This window comes from Oncorhynchus masou, chromosome 15 (genome assembly GCF_036934945.1).
Source record: "Oncorhynchus masou masou isolate Uvic2021 chromosome 15, UVic_Omas_1.1, whole genome shotgun sequence".
Classification (NCBI taxonomy): Eukaryota; Metazoa; Chordata; class Actinopteri; order Salmoniformes; family Salmonidae; genus Oncorhynchus; species Oncorhynchus masou.
The window spans coordinates 34,395,148-34,421,689 of NC_088226.1; the positions used below are offsets into that span (position 1 = coordinate 34,395,148).

General features: G+C 42.8%; 1 protein-coding gene across 1 annotated transcript in view; it reads right to left on the bottom strand.

The window, feature by feature from the left end:
• Positions 1 to 23,359, bottom strand: part of LOC135556172 (KN motif and ankyrin repeat domain-containing protein 4-like) — a 112,546-nt gene extending 89,187 nt beyond the window's left edge. Inside the window, exon 1 of the mRNA XM_064989158.1 lies at positions 23,152 to 23,359. The gene's annotated coding sequence lies outside the window, so the exon portion shown is untranslated. The remainder of the gene's footprint in view (positions 1 to 23,151) is intronic.
• Positions 23,360 to 26,542: the final 3,183 nt, after the last annotated feature.

A 26,542-nucleotide genomic window follows, 5' to 3' on the forward strand; every position in this document is an offset into this window, starting at 1 on the left:
CCATAAAGACACTATTTATGCATACCTATATTGTGTATGTGGTCTCTCTGCAACGGATATGAAATAAGGAGAGCACAAATTGCTCGATTGAATGTTCACTCACTATTTTAACAGCTTGAAGAGGTCGAAACAGAGCTCTTAAAATGATTCACACACGCACGCATACACATACACACTTAACGGCTTGCGGGAGAGAGAAATGTTAGGGACAGGGAGAGTGCAGGCCTCAATAAATAGACGTAAGTGCAGGGCAAACACACACTCTGACTAATGCACACACACGCATGCACACACACAAACCAGCCAGTCCCGTGGAGCTGAGGTGCGGCAGCAGTACAGGTGTACACACTCGCGCACACACATCGACCAGTCACTCTCGCAGGCCATAATGTCTCTCCCGTCCACACCACACTGTGCTTCAGTTGGTTTAGCCATGCTGCAGCAGTGTTGTTACTCCTGGAGCTGACTGGTATGATGCGGAACTCCTGCTTAAGCTATAAAACACCTGTACTGCTGTTGCATCTCAGCTCCACGGCACTGTGTGTGTGTGTGTGTGTGTGTGTGTGTGTGTGTGTGTGTGTGTGTGTGTGTGTGTGTGTGTGTGTGTGTGTGTGTGTGTGTGTGTGTGTGTGTGTGTGTGTGTGTGCGTGTGCGTGTGCGTGTGTGTGTTTGGAACACCTATGTATGAATGATGTTCATTGACTACAGTCCAGCATTCAACACTATTGTTCCCCCTCAAGTCCGTCACCAAGCTCAGAGCCCTGGGTCTGCACACTACCCCATGCAACTGGATCCTGGACTTCCTGACAGACAGACCATAGGCTGTGAGGATTGGTGACGACACCTCTACACCGACTCTTAACACAGGGGCCCCTCAGGTGTGTTTCTCAGCCCTCTTCTGTACTCCCTGTTAACCCGTGATTGCGTGGCTTTACCACGACACCAACCCCATCATCAAGTTTGTTCCCTCCCTTACCGTGGGGCAGACGGTATCAGAGCATGAGGTCTGATACTAACAGGCTCTACAAGCCATCAGACTGCTCAACATTTGAATGGGACTGACCACCTGCACTGACTCTTCGCACCTTAGCACACATGCACTTACTCGTGCACACGCACACGCACGCTCACGCGCATGCGCACACACGCACACACACACACACACACACAAACACACACACACACACACACACACACACACACACACACATACACACAACGAGATGGCGCCGATGTTTCCAGCTCCTAGCCAACTTTGCAGTATTTTTTTATGTGTGTGTTATTTATGACATTATTTGCGCAGAACGATTCTTGTATTATTACGTACAGCCGAAAATTACTTTTGGACATTAGATGTGTGGTCACTCACCAGACATTCCAGCAGAAATTTGACTTCCCTGACCTGGATCAACATGCCAACACCGGAGAAGAAGAAGAAGTGGGGCCCTAGTCAGACTCAGGCGGCGTGCATACCATCCACTGCTTCCATGTACATTACATTCAGTCTCCGGAGAATAAAGTAGATGAGCTCTGAGCAAGGATCTCCTTACAGAGAGACATCAGCGACTAACATACTCTGTTTTACAGAGTCATGTCTCTCTCTGGATATATTGTCCCCATCCATTCAGCCAGCAGGGTTCTCCCTCCATCAGGTGGACATGGTTTGATTGTGGTACAGGAACTCACGTCCTTTTGCTCTCTTGATCTGGAATACCTCACCATCAAATACCGACCGCAATACCTCCCGAGATAATTTTCTTCGGTCATAGTCACAGCCGTAAATACATCCCCCCCAAGCCGACAACGTGGCGGCTCTCGAGGATCTACATTGGACTATGTCCAAACTGGAAACCGCATATCCTGAGGCCACATTTATTGTAGCTGGGGAAAGCTAACTAAATTCTATCAATACACACTACACGCACATCACAAACTCTGGATCATTGTTACTCCCCCTTCCGGGATGGCTACAAGGCCATACCCCACCCTCCCTTCTGTAAATCAGATCACGCCTCAATTCTGCTCCTCCCCACCTATAGGCGGACACTTAAACAGGAAGTACCCGTGGTAAGGACTGTTGAATGTTGGTCTAACTCATCAGAATCTATTCTTCAAAATTGTTTTTATCACGCGAACTGGGGAATGTTCCGGGTTGCCTCTGAGAATTGCATTGACCTATACACTGACTTGGTGACTGGGTTCATCAGGAAGTGCATAGAGGATGTTGTTCCCACTCTGTTGATTAAAACTTATCCAAACCAAAACTTGTGGACAGATGGCAACATTTGCGCAAAACTGAAAGCACGAACCACTGTATTTAATCATGACAAGGTGACTGGGAACATGGGCGTGTACAAAAAGACCAGCTTTGACCTCCGTAGGGAAATCAAATACACAAATATACCAGTACAGGGACAAAGTGGAGTCACAATTCAATGGCTTAGACAAAAGATGTATGTGACAGGGACTCCAGACAATAACGTATTATAAAGGGATAGTGAACCAAGTCATGGACACCGACTGCTTGCTCCCGGATAAGCGAAACACCTTCTTTTCCCGCTTCGAGGAAATCAACATCAAGCCGCTGACGCAGGCCCCCAGCTCATGAGGACTGTGTGCTCTCATTCTCAATGGCCAACATGAGTAAGTAATTTAAGCATGTTTACCCTCGCAAGGCTGCCGGCCGAGACGGCATCCCAAGTCGCATTCTCAGAGCATGTGCAGACCAGCTGGCTGGAGTGTTTACAGATATACATGTATTCAATCTCTCCATATCCCAGTCTGTTGTCCCCACTTGCTTCAAGATGTCCACCATTGTTCCTGTACCCAAGAAAGCGAATGTAACTGAACTAAAAGACTATCGCCCCGTAGCACTCACTTCTGTCATCATGAAGTGTTTTGAAAGGCTATTTAAAGACCATATCACCTCCACCTCACCCATCAACCTAGGGAATTCGCATACCACCCCAACAGATCCACGGATGACGCAATCAAAATTTCTCTGCTCACTGCCCTCTCCCATCTGGACAAGAGAAATTCCTATGTAAGAATGCTGTTCAACGACTGCAGCTCAGCCTTCAACACCATAGTTCTCTTCAAGCTCATCACTAAGCTCAGGGCCCTGGTTCTGAACCTCTCCATGTGCAACTAGGTCCTGGACTTCCTGACAGGCCGATCCCCAGAGGGGAAAGTAGGCAACAACACGTGGGCCCCACAGGGGTGCGTGCTCAGCCCCCTCCTGTACTCTCTGTTCACCCGTGACTGGGTGGCCACGCACGTCTCCAACTTAATCATCAAGTTTGCTGACAACACAACGGTGGTAGGCCTGCTTACCAACAATGACGAGACAGCCTACAGAGTAGAGGTGAGAGCTCTGGTGAAGTGGTGCCAGGAAAATAACCTCTCCCTCAACTTCAACAAAACAAAGGAGCTGATAATGGACTACATGAGACAGCAGGGAGAGCACGCCCCCATCCACATTGAAGGGGAGTGGGAAGGGTCTAAAGCTTCAAGTTCTTTGGCGTGCATGTCACTGATGATCTGAAATGGTCCCTTAACACAGACAGTGTGGTGACGAAGGTGCAACAGCGCCTCTTCAACCTCAGGAGGCTGAAGAAATGTGGCTTGGCCCTGAAATTCTACAGATGCGCCATTGAGAGCATCCTGTCGGGCTGTATCTCCACTTGGTATGGCAATTGCACCGTTCGCAACTGCAAGGCTCTCCAGAATGTGGTTTGGTCAGCCCAATAGATCATCGGGGGCATACTGCCTGCCCTCCAGGACATCTACAGCACCGGGAGTCACAAAAAAGGCCAAGAAGATCATCAAGGACCACCTGACCTATGGCCTGCTCGCCCCACTGCCATCTAGAAGGCTGATGCAGTGCAGGTGCATCAAAGCTGGTACCAAGAGATTGATAAACAGCTTCTATCTCCAGGTCATCAGACTGTTAAACAGTCACCACTAGCCAGCCCCGCCCAGTGCCCTGCCCTGAACCTTTGTCACTGTTAAAAAATCTAAATGTGTTTTATATTTGAGATTCTTCAAAGTAGCCACCCTTTGCCTTGATGACAGCTTTGCACACTCTTGGCATTCTCTCAACCAGCTTCATGAGGAATGATTTTCCAACTGTCTTGAAGGAGTTCCCACATATGCTGAACACTTGTTGGCTGCTATTTCTTCACTATGCAGTCCAACCCATCCCACACCATCTCAATTGGGTTGCGGTCGGGTTATTGTGGAGGCCAGGTCATTCTGATATATCTCGTTCTGATATTTCAAAATTTAGTTTCTTTTCATTTGTGCGTATTGTATTTCTAGGTATTATTACTGCACTGTTGGAGCTGGAAGCACAATCCATATGCTACACACACATTACAATTCCTGCTACCAGAATATTATTTATTATTGCTAATACTGCACAATTTGCCCCTCAATCTCCCTTTTTCTGATACATGTGTAAATATTGGACTATAAATTGAGCCTTCCTCTATTAGACTCAAGCTAAAACGATCATTCTATTCTACGGAGCCATTTACTTTAAGCTCATATTCTAATCTTTCTTGTTTTTTATTGTTGTTGCATTGTTGAGAAGGAACCTGCAAGTAAACGTTTAATTGTACAGTGTATACCATGTATGTATGACTAACAACAATTCAAACTTGTATGTGTGGTCTGGTCTACTCCCAACTGGATTCACTCTCCTTTTTCCATGGCTCTCTGTGCCTGTTTGTACACTACATCACTACATACAGTACATAGTATACCCACTGAGTGACTGGCTATCCTTCATGCCTGGGCCCGGCTGGCTTGCCTTCACACACAAAGAGAGAGAGGACCTGATATATGGCAACCAAACACGGCCCCATCTGTTGATCTACTGCCCAGTTTCAGCTTATCCACATTCTAGAAATCTGCTCCCTACGAACCGTTTGCAGTGTCTTCGCAGAGTGGGAGAATTTGAAAGATGGTAAATAGTTAAACCCCACCAGTTTCTCTCTTTCATCTTCTCCCTTCCCTCTTTCTCTGCTCAAGTCCTACTCTATCTCTGCTCTTCTCCGTCTCCTCTCACATCTCTCATTGGATTCTCAGAGGATTGGTAGGCATATGTTTAGGCCCTCAGAACACAATTATCACCCACAGCCACTGCAGAGGACGCATGAGAGAAAGGGCAATAAACTCAAGTTTCCTCTATAGTTGCGGATGGGAGAGATAAAACTTTTATTAGTTAGCAAGTCATCAGATTAGAAATGCATGTGCACGGTTCTGTTGTCCCGAGAGAACAGCAGAAGTAGTGAAGTGGAGCATGTTATGTTTTACAGCTTTAATTACCCGAAGACATCAACACTATCACTCACCACAAGGACACTACAGGGGCCTCCACATACCCCTTTGACCTACTGCGATAGAGGAGAGGTGGAGGAGGGAAGGGAAGAGAGGGGGGAGATCAGTGAGACAGAGAGACAAAGGAGGAGAGACAGAGGGAGAAGGAGTGATACCCAGAAGAATGACTGAATGAAATCCAAAATGACTGAATGTAAGAAAGTGGAAAACAAGCATAGACCCAGCCAAACTACTCAAACACACTATTGTCCTAAAAAGCCACAGTGGTAAATATAGCCTCTTCTACTCTCTCACATAGCTGTGGGCGACAGTTTCCCATAGGGGCGCAACATTCACTGGAGACGGGGACATGTCCCCCCACATTCTGAAATATATATTTATGTCCCTCCCAGTTGTATCATTGGAATGTGACACAAAACAAGGCAAAAGTGTGATTTAAGACCATGCAGACACCTCCGAGGCTGTTTGGAGTGTTTATATGAATGGATTTAGGACCACGCGGACACCACAGAGCGGGCTGACAGGTTGTGTGAAGGCAAAGCTTCTGGAAGGCTGGCAGGACCAGCACGGGAGAGTTGAGCATAGTTCAGTGTACGCGTTGCACTCTTTCACCGAGTTGTAAAAGGAACAGAAACTGGCTACTCTTTAGTTGACTGATGTAGCTGGCAAGGTAACTGCTGTTTAACAAATAAACAAGTGTTTATTTGCAGTGCTGAGCTAGTATTGTAACTGACATGTAATGTTAGCTAGTGTTTCATCTCCTCTTGACTGAGGTATATTTATAAGCTATGCTAGTGAGTAGCTACCACAACCAGGTCAGCTCTAGCCTCTAGTTATCTGTCAGGTAGCGATATAAGGTGGCTATTATTACTATCTAACAGCAGTTGTTTGTATGGACTTTGTTTTGTCACGTTTCAGAAGTAAATGAACTTGGCAAGCTTTCGCCAGTTGATGTACCGTTAGAGATAGAGAGCTAGCCAAAAGTTGGCTTATATTAGCTATTATTTTTGCCTCAATCAAACTAGACCTGAATCAAATGATGAAACCATTTGCAAACGATTGAAGATTGATATTCTGATGTTTTTTCAGCGCAATGTGAGTTATAATAGTCAGTATGTCACGTTATTGATCTGTTTCCCTAGCTAATTCCCTACTTTTCACATACAGTAATACTGTAATAAACAGTAATAAACAGTAATAAACAGCTCTAAAGTTACAGGCTTCAGTGGCATGGTGCACAGTAGAGGTCTGCCCCCTGCCCCAACCGATTTCTTCATTCCGCTCCCGCCCACATCTGCTGGTTTTCAATCCGACTCCCACCCGGTACTGCAAGAACTGGTCCAAAGAGATTCTCACATGACCCTTACATTGTATCACAGGTCCATATCAATCAATATGCTGAACGTAGTTTGAAGGGAGCAGAGTTGGAGAAACTTGCACTTTCTCTTGAGCAATTTTAGGAGTGGGAAGATTTTCAGATGGAGAAATATGTGTGACCAAAATTTAGGCCTATTTCTAGGCAATGTAGTAAACTACAGTCTAATCATAGGCCTATTTTGGAAATACATTTCCTTTCAAATATAAGTGTCCCGTGCTTCTCTACATAGGCTATAGCCTACTCTATTTAACTGAGACCACATGCACACCTGATCTCACAGGTATGGCTACTGAACTGGAAACAGCAAGAATTATGACAGTGACACGTTTTGCATAGTCCTATAGGATATAGCCTAGTTTTTAGGAGGATGATTGGCAGCCAGAGACAACTGGCTTTAATACTAATTGAAAATGAAAAGGCACAACGCTCGCTCACCCTAGTAGCCTAACCTATGGTCACCATAGTAGCCTAACCTATGTGCGCTAACCTAACCTTGTGCCTTTTCCTATTCAATCATGATTAAAACATGTTTTTTTAACTTAGACTCAAGTTGGTTGAGCGCCCTCCGCTTCTTTTCACTATCAATATTTATTTACAGACACTGTAGTAAACTACAGTCTAATCATATTTAAGTTCATTTCATATTCAAATTAACTACCATGTGATCCTCCGCCCATGTAGGCAGCCTACTCTATTTCAGTGAGACCACACACACTTGGCGCACTTGAACTCTCACGCCCAACCAGGAGAGGTAGGCTACTGAAGTTGAAGCAGTGAATTCTGAGTGTGTGAATAATGTGAACAAATGTGTGCTTTAAATACAATAGGTAGGCTAACACACACAAAGCAGAAAGAAGACCGTTTCAAAATAATCTGTGGTGACCGCGCCGCAGGTCTCGCAGGCATCCCTGGGATGCAGTCAGTACACAGCAATATGCTCATCCTATCTTAGCAGGATCCGATGGTGACATGGGTCCCAGCAGGGTCAAACAGCCAGGAAAGACCAGTCTTCAATAAATCCATCATTTATGTCCAAATCCCTCCTTTTTGTTTGCGTGTTTAGCCCAGTAATCCAGATGCATAATGCGCGAGTGTTTAGTTTAGACGAAAAGTCAAAAAAGTTATATTAGTTCCTAGAAACATGTCAAACGATGTATAGAATCAATCTTTAGGATGGTTTTTATCATAAATCTTCAATAATGTTTCAACCAGACAATTCCTTTGTCTGGAACGCAGCTAACTCTCACGGCCGAGCACCTGACTTAGCTCATGGCATTCTGCCAGACCCCTGATTCAAACAGCTCTTATTCGCTCCCCCTTCACAGTAGAAGCCTTAAACAAGGTTCTAAACATTGTTGCCATCTAGTGGAAGCCCTAGGAAGTGCAATATGACCCCATAGACACTGTATATTGGATATGCAAAGACTTAAAAACCTACAAACCTCAGATTTCCCATTTCCTGGTTGGATTTATTCTCAGGTTTTTGCCTGCCCAATGAGTTATGTTATACTCACAGACATCATTCAAACAGTTTTAGAAACTTCAGCGTGTTTTCTATCCGAATCTTCTAATTATATGCATATTCTAGCTTTTGAGTCTGAGTAGCAGGCAGTTTACTCTGGGCACCTTAATCATCCAAGCTACTCAATACTGCTCCCCAGTCCCAAAGAAGTTTTAACAATATCAGTGAATGATACAAAGTTCCATCTTGAATTGATGGGTGGCCCTACAGTAGCTACAGGACAACAGTCTGGGGTCTGGAAATAATGATGATTTACATTTTTAACCATTTATTATGTTCTTGGGTAATAATAGTGTATAAATGTACACCAATGTAAATATTTGTCTTGCCTAATTCTAGGAGGATCAGATGGTGACAGGGGTGTCAGCAGAGTCAGGCAGCCGGGGAAGATGAGTCTGTGACGGAGGTGAGTTCTTGCAGTGCAATATATACCCTGGGAATCGGAAAGCAAGTGCAGGTGGTGAGATTAATAAGAAATGGAACGTCGAACAATAGAACAAACACAAGCAGCGTATAGACATGAATCACCTAAACAATACTGACTGGGAAAGAACCTAAGGAAGTGACAGATATAGGGGGGGTTAATACGTAAGGTAATGGAGTCCAGGTGTGCCTGATGTTGACGTGCAGGTACGCGTAATGATTGATACCAGGCGTACGTAATGATGGTTCCCAGGACTAGTGGTTAGAGTACCGGCGACGTTGAACGCTGGAGGGGAGGAGCGGGAGTAGACGTGACATGCAGATACAACACTTTATTCTCTCTGTCCAGCAAACACTGGACAAGCCATATGCTGTTTAAGGCATTCTGACAAACCTCCAATGTTCATTTCCAAATTGTATCAACGATTGATACACTCTTTTCCCGATAACACAAAACATGTAAAACAAAAATGGGATGAAGACCTAGGAGACGCTATTGATGATGATGAATGGATAGAGACATGTTCATATAATCTCAGACATAAATTATTGCAGTTTAAGACCCTCCATAGAGCGTAGTATATGCCTGTGAAACTGAATATCATGCACTCAGAAATTGTATTATTCTGGTGGAGGTATAAAGCACAAAAGTGGACATATTTGAATATGTTATGGTCTTGTGAAGGCTGGCTGAATTCTGGCAAAGATTATGTTCTTTTATCTCAGCATGTCTACAGATTCTCCTCTCCCTGTTTTTGATTGCTTAGAAATGTTGATACTAGAGACGGCTATGAGAAGAAACTGTTTAACCTAACATTTATAGTGGGTCATAATTAGAAGGTTGGTTATCCTCCCACAATGTATGGAAGAAATGTCAAGTTAAGTACAGTACCACTCGATTTGATTTAAGATTAAGGGTATACTGTGTAACTTTCATAAGATTTGGATGCCTTATATGGAATACTGTATGACAAAAGGAGTCTGTATTGAAAACATGCCCACGCCAGTGGAGATATAGGCAATCCCTAGCTGCTGGGCTGCTCAGTCCTGGCCATGGGGGTCTGTACTGTTGTCACTCTGGGCTTGGCCTAACACACCTGAAACCAATCATGAAGGTTTCACTAAGATCCTAAAGCTGAATGGGCTGTGTTGGGTTGGGGAGCTCCAGGGCCGTGGACCCCCTAGCGTCAGCAGCTTTACAGAACTAATAGGCCTATGCTATGATAAATACTAAGGGTGTACTGTTTCTGTGTGTTAATGTGTAGTTTTCATTCAACTTTTGTTTTCCAAAACTTTGATGGGATGGGAGTTGTGTTGGGGAGAGAGTTGAGTTATTGACTAGACTGTTTGGGGTCGGGCGTGAAGGCGGCTCGGGTTGGCAACACTATATTGATTATTGAATCACCATGGACCTAGTTCCGTTTTATCAATCACTTAAACATATTTAATAATCTCTTACCTAGCTTAATGACTGTGGGCATTTTTGCTTACCTATTGCTGTTCTAAATAGAGACTAGAAGGGCCATATTAGATTGTGTAGGAAAATGTGCTTTAGATGCCCGCCAGACAAGATATGTCCCCCTCTGCAAATAGCACTGCTGGATTATTTAAAAAGTCATAGTCAATCGATCAATAATATAATAATACAATACAATACAATATTTACAATACGTAGAATCAATAAGAATAGAAAGGTTCAGAACTTTTGTAACACATCACAGCGCAGTTGAAAAACATAGAAATCAAAAATGGATGGTGTTCAGAGATAGATGGGAGGGGTTGAGTGGAGCTGAAGGATGGGACTAATAACAAACAAAAGACAACTATTGTAAAATACACTGTGTCTGTGAAGGGGAACATACATTTGAAGTCGGAAGTTTACATACACTTAGGTTGGAGTCATTAAAATTTGTTTTTCAACCACTCCACAAATGTCTTGTTAACAAACTATAGTTATGGCAAGTCGAATAGGACATCTACTCTGTGCAATGACAAGTCATTTTTCCAACAATTGCTTATAGACAGATTATTTCACTTATAACTCACTGTATCACAATTCCAGTGGGTCAGAAGTTTACATACACTAAGATGACTGTGCCTTCAAACAGCTAGGACATTTTTTTTAAATGAAGTCATGGCTTTAGAAGCTTCTGTTAGGCTAATTGACATCATTTGATTCAATTGAAGGTGTACCTGTGGATGTATTTCAAGGCCTACCCTAAACTCAGTGCCTCTTTGCTTGACATCATGGGAAAATCAAAAGAAACCTACAAAAAATGGAAGAACTCCACAAGTCTGGTTCATCCTTGGGAGCAATTTACAAATGCCTGAAGGTACCACGTTCATCTGTACGTACAATAGTACGCAACTATAAACACCATGGGACCATGCAGCCATTATACTGCTCAGGAAGGAGACATGTTCTGTCTCTTAGAGATGAGTGCAAATCAATTCCAGAACAACAGCAAAGGACCTTGGGAATATGCTGGAGGAAATAGGTACAAAATTATCTAGATCCACAGTAAAACGAATCCTATATTGACATAACCTGAAAGGCTGCTCAGCAAGCAAGAAACCACTGCTCTAAAACCACCATAAAAAGCCATACTATGGTTTGCAACTACACTTGGGGACAAAGATAGTACTTTTTGGACAAATGTCCTCTGGTCTGATGAAACAAAAGTAGAATTGTTTGGCCATAATGACCATCGTTATGTTTGGAGGAAAAAGGGGGAGGCTTGCAACCTGAAGAACACCACCCAACCATGAAGCACTGGGGTGGCAGCATCATGTTGTGGGGGTGCTTTGCTGCAGGAGGGACTGGTGCACTTCACAAAATAGATAGCATCATGAGGTAGGAAAATTATGTGGATATATTGAAACAACATCTCAAGACATCAGTCAGGAAGTTAAAGCTTGGTCGCAAATGGGTCTTCCAAATGGACAATGACCCAAAGCATGGCTTAAAACCTCTTAGTGATCCCTTCAGGCGCCAAGATTTGACAACATCCAGTGAAAATGCAGTGCGCCAAATTCAAACTACAGAAATATCAATATTCAACATTCACGGAAATATAAGTGTAATACATCAAAATAAAGCTTAACGAAAGCACACCATGCGATTATCTGAGACAGCGCCCTGCGTACAAACACATGAAAATCATTTTTCAACCAGGCAGGTGCGACACAAACGTCAGAAATAACGATATAATAAATGCCTTACCTTTGAAGATCTTCTTTTTGCAATCCCAAATGTATCAGTGACATAATGAATGGTTGTTTTGTTTGATAAATTCCTTCTTTTTATCCCCAAAATGTCAATTTATTTGGCGCGTTTGATTCAGAAATATACTGGTTCCAACTCGCCCAACATGACTACAAAGTATCTATTAAGTTACCTGTAAACTTGGTCCAAACGTTTCAAACAACGTTCCTAATCCAACCTCAGGTATCCCAAAATGTAAATAATCAATCAAATTTAAGACGGGATAATCTGTGTCCAATACCGAAGAAAAATAACACGGAGCGCGCTCCTGTTCACACGCAACAAAAGACTAGGGACATTCAGAGTGACACATATAAAGAACAGCACTACTTCTTAATTTCTCAAAAGAAAAACATAGACCAATTTCTAATGACTGGTGACATCTAGTGGAAGCCATATGAACTGCAACCAGGTTCCTAATAAATTGAGTTTCCCATAGAAATCCATTGGAAAATCCTATGACCTCAATTTTTTATTTCCCTGGATGGATTTTACTCAGGGTTTCACCTGCCAAATCAGTTCTGTTATACTCACATACATTATCTTAACAGTTTTAGAAACTTTAGAGTGTTTCCCATCCATATCTACCAATTACATGCATGTCCTAGCTTCATGGCCTGAGTAACAGGCAGTTTACTTTGGGCACGCTTTTCATTCGGGCGTGAAAATACTGCCCCTTAGCATTAATACGTTTTAAGGAAAACAAAGTCAGGGTATTGGATTGGCCATCACAAAGCCCTGACCTCAATCTTATAGAAAATTTGTGGGCAGAACTGAAAAAGAGTGTGCGAGCAATTAGGCCTACAAACCTGAATCAGTTCCACCAGCTCTGTCAGGAGGAATGGGCCAGAATTCGCCCAACTTATTGTGGGAAGCATGTGGAAGGCTACCCGAAACATTTGACTCAAGTTAAACAATTTAAACGCAATGCTACCAAATGGTAATTGAGTAATTGTAAACTTCTGACCAACTGGGAATGTGATGAAAGAAAAAAAAGCTGAAATAAATCATTCTCTCTACTATTATTCTGACATTTCACATTCTTAAAATAAAGTGGTGATCCTAACTGACCTAAGACAGGGAATTCTTACTAAGATTAAATGTCAGGAATTGTGAAAAACTGAGTTTAAATGTATTTGGCTAAGGTGTACATAAACTTCCAACTTCAACTGTATATAAACAAAATATGCAGTACAAATCAAAAGTTGAAATACCTACTCATTCAAGGGTTTTTCTTTATATTTTACTATTTTTTACATTGTAAAATAATAGTGAAGACATCACTGGCTACTTTGAAGAATCTCAAATATAAAATGAATTTTGATTTGTTTAATACTTTTTTGGTTACTACATGTTTCCATATGTGTTTTTGTTTTAGTTTTGATGTCTTCACTACTATTCTACAATGTAGAAAATAGTCAAAATAAAGAAAAAGCCCTTGAATGAGTAGCTGTGTCCAAACTTTTGACGGGTACTGTATATTTACAAATATATACAGTAACTTTCAAAAGTTTGGTGTCACTTAGAAATGTACCTGTTTTTGAATAAAAACCTTCTTTTTTTGTCCATTAAAATAACATCGAATTGATCAGAAATACAGTGGAGACATTGTTCATGTTGTAAATGAATATTGTAGCTGGAAACGGCTGATTTTTATGGTATACAGAGGCATACAGAGCCACCATCACTACTGTGTTCCAATGTCACGTTGTATTAGCTAATCCAAGTTCATTATACAGTGCCTTGTGAAAGTATTCGGCCCCCTTGAACTTTGCGACCTTTTGCCACATTTCAGGCTTCAAACATAAAGAAGAATCAACAACAAGTGGGACACAATCATGAAGTGGAACGACATTTATTGGATATTTCAAACTTTTTTAACAAATCAAAAACGGAACAATTGGGCGTGCAAAATTATTCAGCCCCCTTAAGTTAATACTTTGTAGCGCCACCTTTTGCTGCGATTACAGCTGTAAGTCGCTTGGGGTATGTCTCTATCAGTTTTGCACATCGAGAGACTGAAATTCTTTCCCATTCCTCCTTGCAAAACAGCACGAGCTCAGTGAGGTTGGATGGAGAGCATTTGTGAACAGCAGTTTTGAGTTCTTTTCACAGATTCTCGATTGGATTCAGGTCTGGACTTTGACTTGGCCATTCTAACACCTGGATATGTTTATTTTTGAACCATTCCATTGTAGATTTTGCTTTATGTTTTGGATCATTGTCTTGTTGGAAGACAAATCTCCGTCCCAGTCTCAGGTCTTTTGAAGACTCCATCAGGTTTTCTTTCAGAATGGTCCTGTATTTGGCTCCATCCATCTTCCCATCAATTTTAACCATCTTCCCTGTCCCTGCAGAAGAAAAGCAGGCCCAAACCATGATGCTGCCACCACCATGTTTGACAGGGAGGATGGTATGTTCAGGGTGATGAGCTGTGTTGCTTTTACGCCAAACATAACGTTTTGCTTAGAGGGACGGCCAGGTCTTGGTAGATTTGCAGTGGTCTGATACTCCTTCCATTTCAATATTATCGCTTGCACAGTGCTCCTTGGGATGTTTAAAGCTTGGGAAATCTTGTTGTATCCAAATCCGACTTTAAACTTCTTCACAACAGTATCTCGGACCTGCCTGGTGTGTTCCTTGTTCTTCATGATGCTCTCTGCGCCTTTAACGGACCTCTGAGACTATCACAGTGCAGGTGCATTTATACGGAGACTTGATTACACACAGGTGGATTGTATTTATCATCATTAGTCATTTAGGTCAACATTGGATCATTCAGAGATCCTCACTGACCTTCTGGAGAGAGTTTGCTGCACTGAAAGTAAAGGGGCTGAATAATTTTGCACGCCCAATTGTTCAGTTTTTGATTTGTTAAAAAAGTTTGAAATATCCAATAAATGTTGTTCCACTTCATGATTGTGTCCCACTTGTTGTTGATTCTTCACAAAAAAATACAGTTTTATATCTTTATGTTTGAAGCCTGAAATGTGGCAAAAGGTCGCAATGTTCAAGGGGGCCGAATACTTTCGCAAGGCACTGTATTAAAAGGCTAATTGATAATTTTGCAACTATGTTAGCAAAGCTGAAAACTGTTGTGCTGATTAAAGAGGGAATAATACTGTCCTTCTTTAGAATAGTTGAGTATCCGGAGCATCAGCATTTGTGGGTTCGATTACAGGCTCAAAATGGCCAGATCAAATAACTTTCTTCTGAAACTCGTCAGTCTATTCTTGTTTTGAGAAATGAAGGCTATTCCATGCGAGAAATTGCTAAGAAACTGAAGATCTCGTACAACGCTGTGTACTACTTCCTTCACAGAAAAGCGCAAACTGGCTCTGACCAGAATAGAAAGAGGAGTTTGAGGACCCGGTGGACAAGTACATTAGAGTGTCTAGTTTGAGAAACAGACGCCTCACAAGTCCTCAACTGGCAGCTTCATTAAATAGTATCTGCAAAACACCAGTCTCAACGTCAACAGTGCAGTGAAGAGGCAACTCTGCAACTCTAGTCAAGAAGCCCAGCATCCCAAAGAAAAAGCCATATCTCAGACTGGCCAATAAAAAGAAAAGATTAAGATGGGCAAGAAAACACAGACACTAGACATAGAAATGTGCTTTTCTTTCAAAAACAAGGACATTTCTAAGTGACCCCAAACTTTTGAATGGTAGTGTATATGGGGGATTGGAAATGATGCTGACAATTGCATTGATGGGAGCCACAATCTATCTGCAATATTAAAGCTGATCTTTATTTTTTCTTGTATCATGCCCCCATAGGATCAGTGTTTCTGGCAGCAGGTCTTTCCGGGGAGAGGAACACCTCTCCTCTGAACACCTCACACTCCAGTCAACTGTCAGGGCAGACCCCGGGTCCCAAGGGACTATAGTCGCACAGCCAAATACACACACAAGTGCTCAGACACACATTGGACCCTTCAAACACAATACACACTTAACACTGTCCTAGTGGCTACAGCTGCAGGGAGTGGTCTCCTCCAGATCCAACAGGAGATTCCAACAGGAAGTTGGTCTTGGAGGGTTCCACTAAGAAAATCACAGTCCCATGGCCATTCAGCAGTCCTCTCACGGCTTGTTTTTTCCTGTCCGCTAATAGGAACCAATTATAGATCAGTATTAAGACTCTGGGGGCCAACTTTAAAGTGAGCTCATCCATTGTTCCTCAGTCCACTCTCTGAGAAATTTCCTACCCAGGCAGGAAACAAAGGACAAGCAATCACCCGCATGCCCTCGTCCATTCGTCTATCCCTCATTTCCCCCTGGAAATGCTTTAACCCTTGCCAAACTACGGTGACCCTTGCCCAGCTGACATTTCCAACTCACACACCCACTATGGAGCCTTTCCACAAAGAATATATACAGTGCAGTCGGAAATTATTCCTTGAGTTTTTTCACACTTTGTTATGTTACAGCCTTATTTTAAAATGTATTAAATTGTTTTTCCCCCTCATCATTCTACACACAGTACCCCATGACGAAGAAAAACAGGTTCTGACATTTTTGCTAATTTATAAAAAAGAAAAGAAAACATCACATTTACATAAGTAATCAGACCCTTTACTCAGTTGATAACTTTTGGCATCAATTACAGCCCGAGTCTTCTTGGGTATGATGCTACAAGCTTGGCACACCTGTATTTGGGGAGTTTCTCCCATTCCACTCTGCAGATCCTCTCAAGCTCTGTCAGGTTGGATGGGGAGCGTCGTTGCACAGCTATCTGTCAAGTGTTGTTCTAGTTCAAGTCCAGGCTCTGGCCGGGCCACCCAAAGCCACTCCTGCATTGTCTTGGCTGCATTGTCTTGGCTGCATTGTCTTGGCTGTTCCAAACTTCTTCCATTTAAGAATAATGGAGGCCACTGTGTTTATGGGGACCTTCAATGCTGCAGGAATGTTTTTGGTACCTTTCCCCAGATCTGTGCTTCGACACAATCCTGTCTCGGAGCTCTACGGACAATTCCTTCGACCTCATGCCTTGGTTTTTGCTTTGACATGCACTGTCAACTGTGGGACCTTATATAGACAGGTGTGTGCCTTTCCAAATCATGTCCAATCAATTTAATTTGCCACAGGTGGACTCCAATCAAGTTGTAGAAACATCAAAGGATGATCAATGGAAACTGCACCTGAGCTCAATTTCGAGTCTCATTGCAAAGAGTCTGAATACCTATGTAAATAAAGAATTTCTGTTTTATTTTTTTAATACATTTGCACACATTTCTAAAAAACTGTTTTTGCTTTGTCTTTTACGGGGTATTTGTTGTGTGTAGATTGATGAAAACATTAGATGTAATACATTTTCGAATAAGGCTGTATTGTAACAACATTTGAAAAAAGTCAATGGGTCTGAATACTTTCCGAATGCACTCTACAGCTAAATCAAATCAAATCACATTTTATTTGTCACATGCCCCGAATACAACAAGCGTAGACTTCACCGTGAAATGCTTACTTACAAGCCCTTAACCAACAGTGCAGTTCAAGAAGAAGAGAATATTTACCAAGCAGACTAAAACAAAATGTAATAATAAAAGTGACACAATAAGAATAACAATAACGAGGCTATATACAGGGGGCACCGGTACCTTGTCAGTGTGTGGGGTACAGGCTAGTTGAGGTAATCTGTACATGTAGGTGGGGCCGAAGTGACTATGCATAGGTAATAAACAAACAGCGAGTGTAAAAAAAGGGGGGGGGGGGGTCAATGTAAATTGCCCGGTGGCGATTTTATTAATTGTTCAGCAGTCTTATGGCTTGGGGGTTAGAAGCTGTTGAGGAGCCTTTTGGTCCTAGATTTAGCTATCCGGTATCGCTTGCCGTGCGGTAGCTGAGAAAACAGTCTATAACTTGAAGTCCTGGAGTCTCTGACAATTTTATGGGCTTTCCTCTGACACCGCCTATTATATAGGTCCTGGATGGCAGGAAGCTTGGCCACATTCGCACTACCCTCTGTAGCGCCTTACGGTCAGATGCCGAGCAGTTGCCATACCAGGCAGTGATACAAACGGTCAGGATGCTCTCGATGGTGCAGCTGTAGAAAGGATCTGGGGAACCATGCCAAATCTTTTCAGTCTTCTGAGAGGGAAATGTACTGGTACTAGAGCTCTGTGTTGCTATTGTTGCTCCAGTGGCAATGTTGGGCTGCTAATCTCTATTATTAGAGTATAGTGCACACTGCAAGGCAAGCTAGTGACAATGTAGCCTTGCAATGCTATTCTACATTGGTAGAGTACAGTCCAATGCGATGCAGGGCTAAAATCCCTCTAGCAGATGTGCCTCAGAGCAGAGCAGAGCACGGAAAGTATGATTCCCAGACTTACTATGAAGGAACATAATAGAGGACAGCTAGAACCGTGAGCTCAGCCGGACAACAGCCTTGATGGAGCACAACCCCACTGCCTCCAACAATGACAGGAGGAACATAGCGTGCCATCCGGAATTAGGACCAAGTCATGTCATGTGGTCAGGAAATCTCCAGGCCCAAAGGTGTCCACAGTTCGATACATGGTCAGTAACAACTTTGGGCCTTATCGGAAGAACACCAGCACGAAAACATGATACAAAGCCACAACAACATCTAAGGACATCTATATGAAGTCGTACTATCCCTTTATTAACCCATTACTATCCCAAGGCATTTTTTCTTAGTTATGATCTGTACTTTCTCTGAAATTCCTGGGAGGCTTTTTCTCTGCTTCTCTCCCTGCCTGCCTGTCTGCCTGCCTGCCTGTCTGCCTGCCTGCCTGTCTGCCTGCCTTGATGATTGATGCCCAGGGGTTTTGGGCTGCTTGACTCCCCGAAGCGAGACAAGCAGGCATTAAGAGGCATTCAATCTCCTTAGGCCTACTGGAGCTAGTAAGTGAAAGGAGAGAAAATTGGCTTTTTTCTAAGTCATCCTGTGAAGATAAAACAATTTGAAATCCCTACACACACACACACACACGCACACATGCACATACCATGCTACAGGTTGATATAAGTCTCAGTGGGAGCTACAGTAATATTCAGCGGGAGCCAGAGTCTGGAGAATGTGAACCATCTGGAGGTGTTAGGCTCTTGGCCAACAGTGATAGGGCACACACAGGCAACCATGCACCTCCACAAGTCCAGGTGTGTGTAAGCTAGGAATGTTATAGGACAAACACAAGCACCATGTATACGAAGCTTCCCACCAAGGATGCGGTAAAATAAAATGAGGCCCACACTACAGACGGCTATATCTGTCCACTAAAACAGGGCTGGTAAAGGCCCGGTGTTCTGCTAGTGTTTGACTATTTATTTTCCTGTATTTAATTTACTGTTGATACGTAATAAACAAAATTGCAATGCATGATGACGCAGACAGGTCCCAGTAGGCACGAACGTTCAACATCTAGTTTTGACTTACATTTGGTTGGAGTTGTCAGCTAATGTGAATCTTAAAGCGAAATCAACAAAATAATTCACCATGCATTGGGATTTATGTTAAAAGTTGGGTGGGGAAAAAACACGCAAGGCCCTTTTACGTTGATGGATTTTTGCAAATCCAACCAGTTTTCCATACTGATTCAACGTCATCCCATAGATTTTTACTTTCTTAAACTGAAATTGAATGAAGTTGTTTTCACTTGTTCGTCTACAATGATCTGTTTTGACTATGTACTGATGGTCCTACGTTGACCTGTTTAACTGCCAGCATCAAATGTCTGCCAGTGTTGAAGGTTATAGTTAAAGAGTTTGACTCCAGACTGGATTTGAGGACACTGATCATGTATCTGTGACACTGTGATTCTGTAACAGCTGTAATTGTGGCTTCCAACAAGCCTCCCGTGCTGGCATTTACAAAACCTTCGGTGCCGTGTGATTAATATACTGTATAAGGGACATCTCATTTTCTTGGCTTCTGGTGCTGAAGGTGTCTCCCCTGTTGCAACTTGTAATTAAACCAAAATGATTTTTGATCGATGTTATCAACGGCTGCTCGCCTTTCTGTCAACCTGGAAGTTCCTGTTACAAGCAGTGAGTTCTACGAACAGAGCTTTCCTGTCGGTGACCACACAAAGAAAAACATTAACACAGACACACACACTGGTAAACTACAATAAAAACCATACCCACGCAAACAAACAGAAATGCAAAACGCATTCTACATACAGTGGAGAGAAAATGTGTGTGAACCCTTTGGAATTACCTGGATTTCTGCATAAATTTGATCTGGTCTTCATCTAAGTCACAATAATAGACAAACATAGTGTGTTTAATTAAACTAATAACACAAAAATGATTGTATTCTTTCTTGTCTATATTGAATACACAATTTAAACATTAACAGAGTAGGTTGGAAAAAGGAGGTGAACCCCTTGGCTAATGAGTTCCTCTGAACTCCTGACTCCAGGAGCTAACCCAGAGTCCAATCGCTGAGACGAGATTGGAGATGTTGGTTAGAGCTGCCTTGCCCTATAAAAAACACTCTCAAAATGTAAGTTTGCTATTCACAAGAAGCATTGCCTGATGTGAACCATGCCTCAAACAAAAGAGATCCCAGAAGACCTACGATTAAGAATTGTTGACTTGCATAAAGCTGGAAAGAGTTACAAAAGTATCTCTAAAAGCCTTGATGTTCATCCATCCATGGTAAGACAAATTGTCTATAAATGGAGAAAGTTCAGCACTGTTGCTACTCTCACTAGGACTGGCCGTCCTGCAAAGATGACTGCAAGAGCACTGCACAGATGACTCCTAGAGTGTCAGCTAAAGACTTACAGAAGTCTCTGGAATATGCTAACATCTCTGTTGATGAGTCAACAATGCATAAAACACTAAACAAGAATGGTGTTCATGGGAGGGCACCACGGAAGAATCCACTGCTGTTGAAAAAAACAACATTTCTGCACATGTAAAGTTTGCAAAAGTGCACCTGGATGTCCCATAGGGCTACAGGCAAAATATTCTGTGGACAGATGAAACTACAGTTGTTTGGGAAGGAACACAGCATACCAACATCAAAACCTCATCCCAACTGTAAAGTATGGTGGAGGAAGCATCATTTTTTGGGGCTGATTTGCTGCCTCAGGGCCTGGACAGCTTATCATTGACGGAAAAATGAATTCCCAAGTTTATCAAGACATGGGACTCAACAGAAGTTGGGTGATGCTTCAGGACAACGACCCAAAACATCGACAACAGAATGGCCCAGTCAGAGTCCTGACCTCAACTCAATTGAGATTCTGTGGCATGACCTCAAGAGAGCAGTTCACGCCAGACATCCCAAGAATATTGCTGAACTGACAGTTTTGTAAAGAGGAATGGTCTAAAATTCTTCTTGACCAATGTGCAGGTCTTGATCCTCAACTACAGAAAACGTTTGGTTGAGGTTATTGCTGCCAAAGGAGGGTCAACCAGTTATTAAATCCAAGGTTTCACATATAGTACTTTTCCACCCTGCACTGTGAATGTTTACACGGTGTGTTCAATAAAGACATGAAAACGTATAATTGTTTGTGTGTTATTAGTTTTAGCAGACTGTGTTTGTCTATTGGGCGGCAGGGTAGCCTAGTGGTTAGAGCATTGGACTAGTTCCCGAAAGGTTGCAAGTTCAAATCCTTGTTACGGCTTACGAGGTGTGGTGGGTGGAATCAGGCGCAGAGAGCAGCGTTCAGTAGATTGTCAAATTTCTTCTCCGGCGCATCAAAACGGTCACGCCAACACACAGGGCGCATACAATTAGCCAGCCCAAACAACAGGACCAAAATAGTACGGAGAATAAATACACAGGAAAAAACCACCATACAACAGAGTAACAAAAAACAAGCCCGCACAAATACCCAGCGGGCCGAGTGCCCTAAAATAACCAACAAACACTAACTCAAAACAGGTGTACCCAATTACCCAATGAACAGAAACAAACGGAAAGGGAATCGATGGCAGCTAATAGGCCGGCGATGACCGCCAAGTGCCGCCCGAACAGGAAGAGGCACCATCTTCAGCGAGATTCGTGACAATCCCTGAGCTGACAAGGTACAAATCTGTCGTTCTGCCCCTGAAAATAAAATATTGTTGTGACCTAGATGAAGATCAGATCAAATTTTATGACAAATTTATGCAGAAATCCAGGTATTTCCAAAGGGTTCGCATACTTTTTCTTACCACTGCACACATAAACCAAAACAACCTTACAGACAAAGATAAATAGGCCAACAGACACAAACACATACGAACACACGGACCAAAATAGCCACATACACAGAAACAACAACAGTAGGGCAATTCCACGATAACAGAGTGATGCTGAGATTTTTCACTTTCAAATGTATGTCAAACACAAACTCAGCATCACTCTGCCATTCGAGGTAGAGAGGCAGCCCGTGCCGAGAGCAGATAGAATGTGAACGTTTTGCCTTGAATGTTCCTTGCCTGAGAAGATGACAATGAACGATGCATTCACTCACTCACAGACTCACTAACCAGACAGGAGGAAAGAGCCTTGCTGTGTGAATAAATGCAGGTTATAAAAGAGCAGCCAAGCAAAGGATGCACTCAAGATAAAGCCCAGCCTAGTGCAATGCTCTCTCTCTCTTTTTCTCCATCTCTTTCCCTCGCTTTCTCTCGTTCCATTCATCTTCACCTACCTCTCTCCATCTCTATTTCTCTCTCTCGCTCTCCCTCCCTCTCGCCCCCCCCCTCTCCCACTCCATCCCCACTGCCCTGTATGGCTACATGTGTGACTGTGTCAGGCTGGTTGGCTGAGAGAAGGGCCAGCTGTAAGACATTAGCCAGCCCAGCAGGACTGTAAACTAAAACATAGCGCGGCCAACTGCCAAACGGGATAGAATATGGAATACAACGACGGTAAAAATCTTGAATAGACCATAAAGACAGACCATACTAGTTACACGGCGTGCACTCAATCTCTCGGTGTGTGTGTGTGTGTGTGTGTGTGTGTGTGTGTGTGTGTGTGTGTGTGTGGCGGCATCCTATTACCACATTCAGAAAGTCTGAAAACCCCAAGGAGAGAATAAAACACGATATCAGAGAACCGGAAGAATGGAGAGTGGGGGGGGGGGGACCAGAGATAGAAACAATGCGAGGAGAAAATAAGAAGAGAGGAATGAGGGGACTGAGATAGTAGCAGTTAAGGAAACAGACCGAGACCAGCAGAAGAGAGGAAAGAAGATGGGTGGGAGAAGGAGATGAATGAAGCAAGGAATCTCTCCAATATTCTTACCTCCAAGGCAGGTTCTTATTTTCCCAGCTGTCCGCTTCAGAAGTGTTGATGGGAACTCAAGTCCAAGTCCAGCACATTGCTTCAGTCAGTCTCTCCTCTCCCTGTGTGTGTGTGTCTCTCTCTCTGTGCCTTTCTCTCACGCTTACCTGTAGTGTCTGGAGCAGAGGCATGGGAATGATTGAATTGAATGTAGAGGACTGAATGTACAGGAAGGGAAAGTACTTCACAACACCAGCACTGCTGCTCTGACGGGGTCAGATTAGCTTGTGTGGACACACCCACTTCCTCAGCGCCGGTCCAATGAGAGTGCTGAGATTCTGATCTCACACACACACACACAGCTGTATGTATGTATGTTACAGACTTCAGCTGGACTGCAAAGAGCCAGTGTGGCGTGGCTGCTTTAAAACTGAAAGCGTACTAAACCCACTGATGAAAAAGCAAAACAACGAGGGGGATTTAAAAAGCAGGGCAGCTTGACCCTGTAGCCTACATAACTCCTACTGTTTGTGAGGGTATGATTGAGCACTCACTGTAGCACGTGTGTGTGTCTGGTGGGAAAGGGGGGGGGGGGGGTGTAATGCTAAGCCCCACTGCCCACTGTAATTAGAAAAACAGTGCTGGGGGTTTCATTTCGGCGGCTTCAGGACATACTTGTCATTCTTGGAGTGCACTACCCTATCGTTCTATCGCTCTATCCATCTCTCCCTGTCTCCCTCTGCATGCATTTCCCCTAATGACGCCACCCTGGGGAGCCATGTATTAGCTCTGAGCTATGATATCACCCACAAACCCACCTACACAGACCTGACCTGGAATCAGCAAGCAGGCTATATCTCCTTCAATAGCATACATAGCCCACCATCAGACTCGGTTTACAACCATATAATTATCATAAATAGAATAATTATAGTTCTATAGTGTACAACATCATGCCTTATATTAAATACTCTTATATCGTGGTGAATTATTGGACAACAGTGTCAAAATCACGTGCTGTCTGGGCCTGTAACCAAAAAGTTTACCGGTTTGAATCCCTGAGATGACTAGGTGAAAAATCTGTCAATGTGCCCTTGAGCAAAGCACTTAACCCCTAATTGCTCCTGTACGACGCTCTGGATAAGAGCGTCTGCTAAATGACTGAAATACCTAATGTAATATTTGTTTGAACTTATGCGTTAATGTTTTATGTAGGCTAGTCTACAGGAGCATAGGATAAATAAACTCATTAATAATCGAATCAATCCGGTTACATACCGGAGCCTGGGTCCACAGTATGCGCATGCTATGGTGCATCACATCACTCCGTATCGCTCAGCTCAGCCTCGACCAGAATGGATTCTCCAAGAAGAACACAGCTCAGCTCCGTCGAAACGTCGGCTTGCTGAACAAGCAAGGAACCACAGCAGCAACTCTAATGCCCTGCATTGCATTATCTGCTCCGTATTGACAAATGCACTGGCTCCGTGGTCCATGTATATCTTGGATAGATGATATCCTACATTAAACAAGAAGATGGTTAATCGTTTGGGTCCTGGCTGCTTATTTAGAATGATTCAGTCAAACGAACAGATACTATCATTTGCCTTTAATGCAGTGGTATGGTATATTTTTCAAATTCTCGCTCATTAAGAATCTGCACTGATCAACACATGCTTCTCTTTGTACATTTGCATATAATATTATACTACCTTTTACTGCAGTGGGTTAAATCAGGGCCACACAGAGTGTTTCTTGGTAGCCTTAATCAAACCTACTTTGAAACAGAGGTATACACTTCAGACACATGGTCCTGGGCCTAAACAAAAGAAGACATCTGTACCATGTCAGATATAGAATTGAAATGTGTTACATTTTGAGTTTGCATCCCAATATTACACGTTATATACATCACAGAAGACTGAATATATAACTAAACCGTTTGACATAGAAAACATACAAAATATGAATACAATTCCACCCATGAGGCCACTAGGTCATTTGACTGCAGAAGAAGGGCTACTGGGGCAATCCACAGTGAAACAATAACAAAGGGTTCTTCCCACCCCCGTTTCGGTAAAAAGCTTAGGGATGGGTGTGGAGAAATGTTACCACTCTCAAATTCATTGAGGTATGGATACAAGGGTATGGATGCAAGACGTATGGATGCAAGGACTGACCCGCCATGATATCAAAATGATAGTTTTAACCATGTTTTGAGGCTGTAGGACCACAGTGTTTTGTTCATTACATTTACTTTGGTTACAAACGTTGGAGTAAAACAAACTTATATGTTGGGTTCTAATGGGGGTACAGTTAAGCTAAGATCCATTTATGAGATATATTTTTTCAAGAATCAATGTGTCGGCCCACATATCAGTCATTGCAACAGAGACGCGAGGAGCTTTTTCTGAAACTTGGTCTCAAGCTGCAGAGGTCGAAAAAAATTTATCCAGCTGACCTACAAGGGATCAGAGATCCAGAGTAAGGACAATGGAGGGTGGGCAACTACAGGAAAACAGTCAACACAATATATATATTATATTATATATTATAATATATATATGATTTAGCAGATGTTCTTATTCAGAGCCACTTACAGGAGTAATTAGAGTTAACTTCCTTGTTCAAGGGCACATAGATAGATTTTTCATCTAGTCAGCTCGGGGATTCGAAACGGCAACCTTTCGGTTACTGGCCCAACGCTCTGAACTGCTAGCCTACCATTAGTCCAAAAAGTTGCGTTTTGCACCTAAAACTAGAGTTTCTATTGGACAAATTCAAGTAGGTCCCTCACCGTTACGTTTCATTTGCTTCCGTTTAAGAAAGGTTTTGAGACAGAATCTGCATAGTGAATAAATAAAAGATATAACACTGAACGCTACAGAAAAAGTCCAATGCCGTCATTAGTTTTGCTTTTAAACTGACACTAGACAGGCTAGTTATTCAGATTGAAATGTTTTTGTTTATCTTACGTAAGCTGCACTGCAATTCAGTGTTCTCTATTGTAAACCGTCAAAGTGCTCCATTGTGGAACATGTATTTGTGTAAATAAAACCTACCCATTTATGAGTCCAAAAATGGATGTAGCAACTGCAGATTGCCCTATACTGGAATAAATGAAAAACACATTTTTTGTCTGGAAATAAAATAGACTTCTCTCAACTTGTGTTACCCACGCTTCCAGCGTGACATAATCCAATGGACAACCACCCATCGTGACACAACAACAATTTGGCTACAGTTCAAACATGTTGATATTTACCCCCTCGGCCCTCTCACTAGCCATTTTCCCTCAGGGTAAACCCCCCACCAAAACCAGATGCAGTTTGATTGCCATCTGAAGAGGAGGTCCAATTCACAAACAAAGGTTACGTATGTTACCACGGTTACGTGAGCTATTGGATCCCTC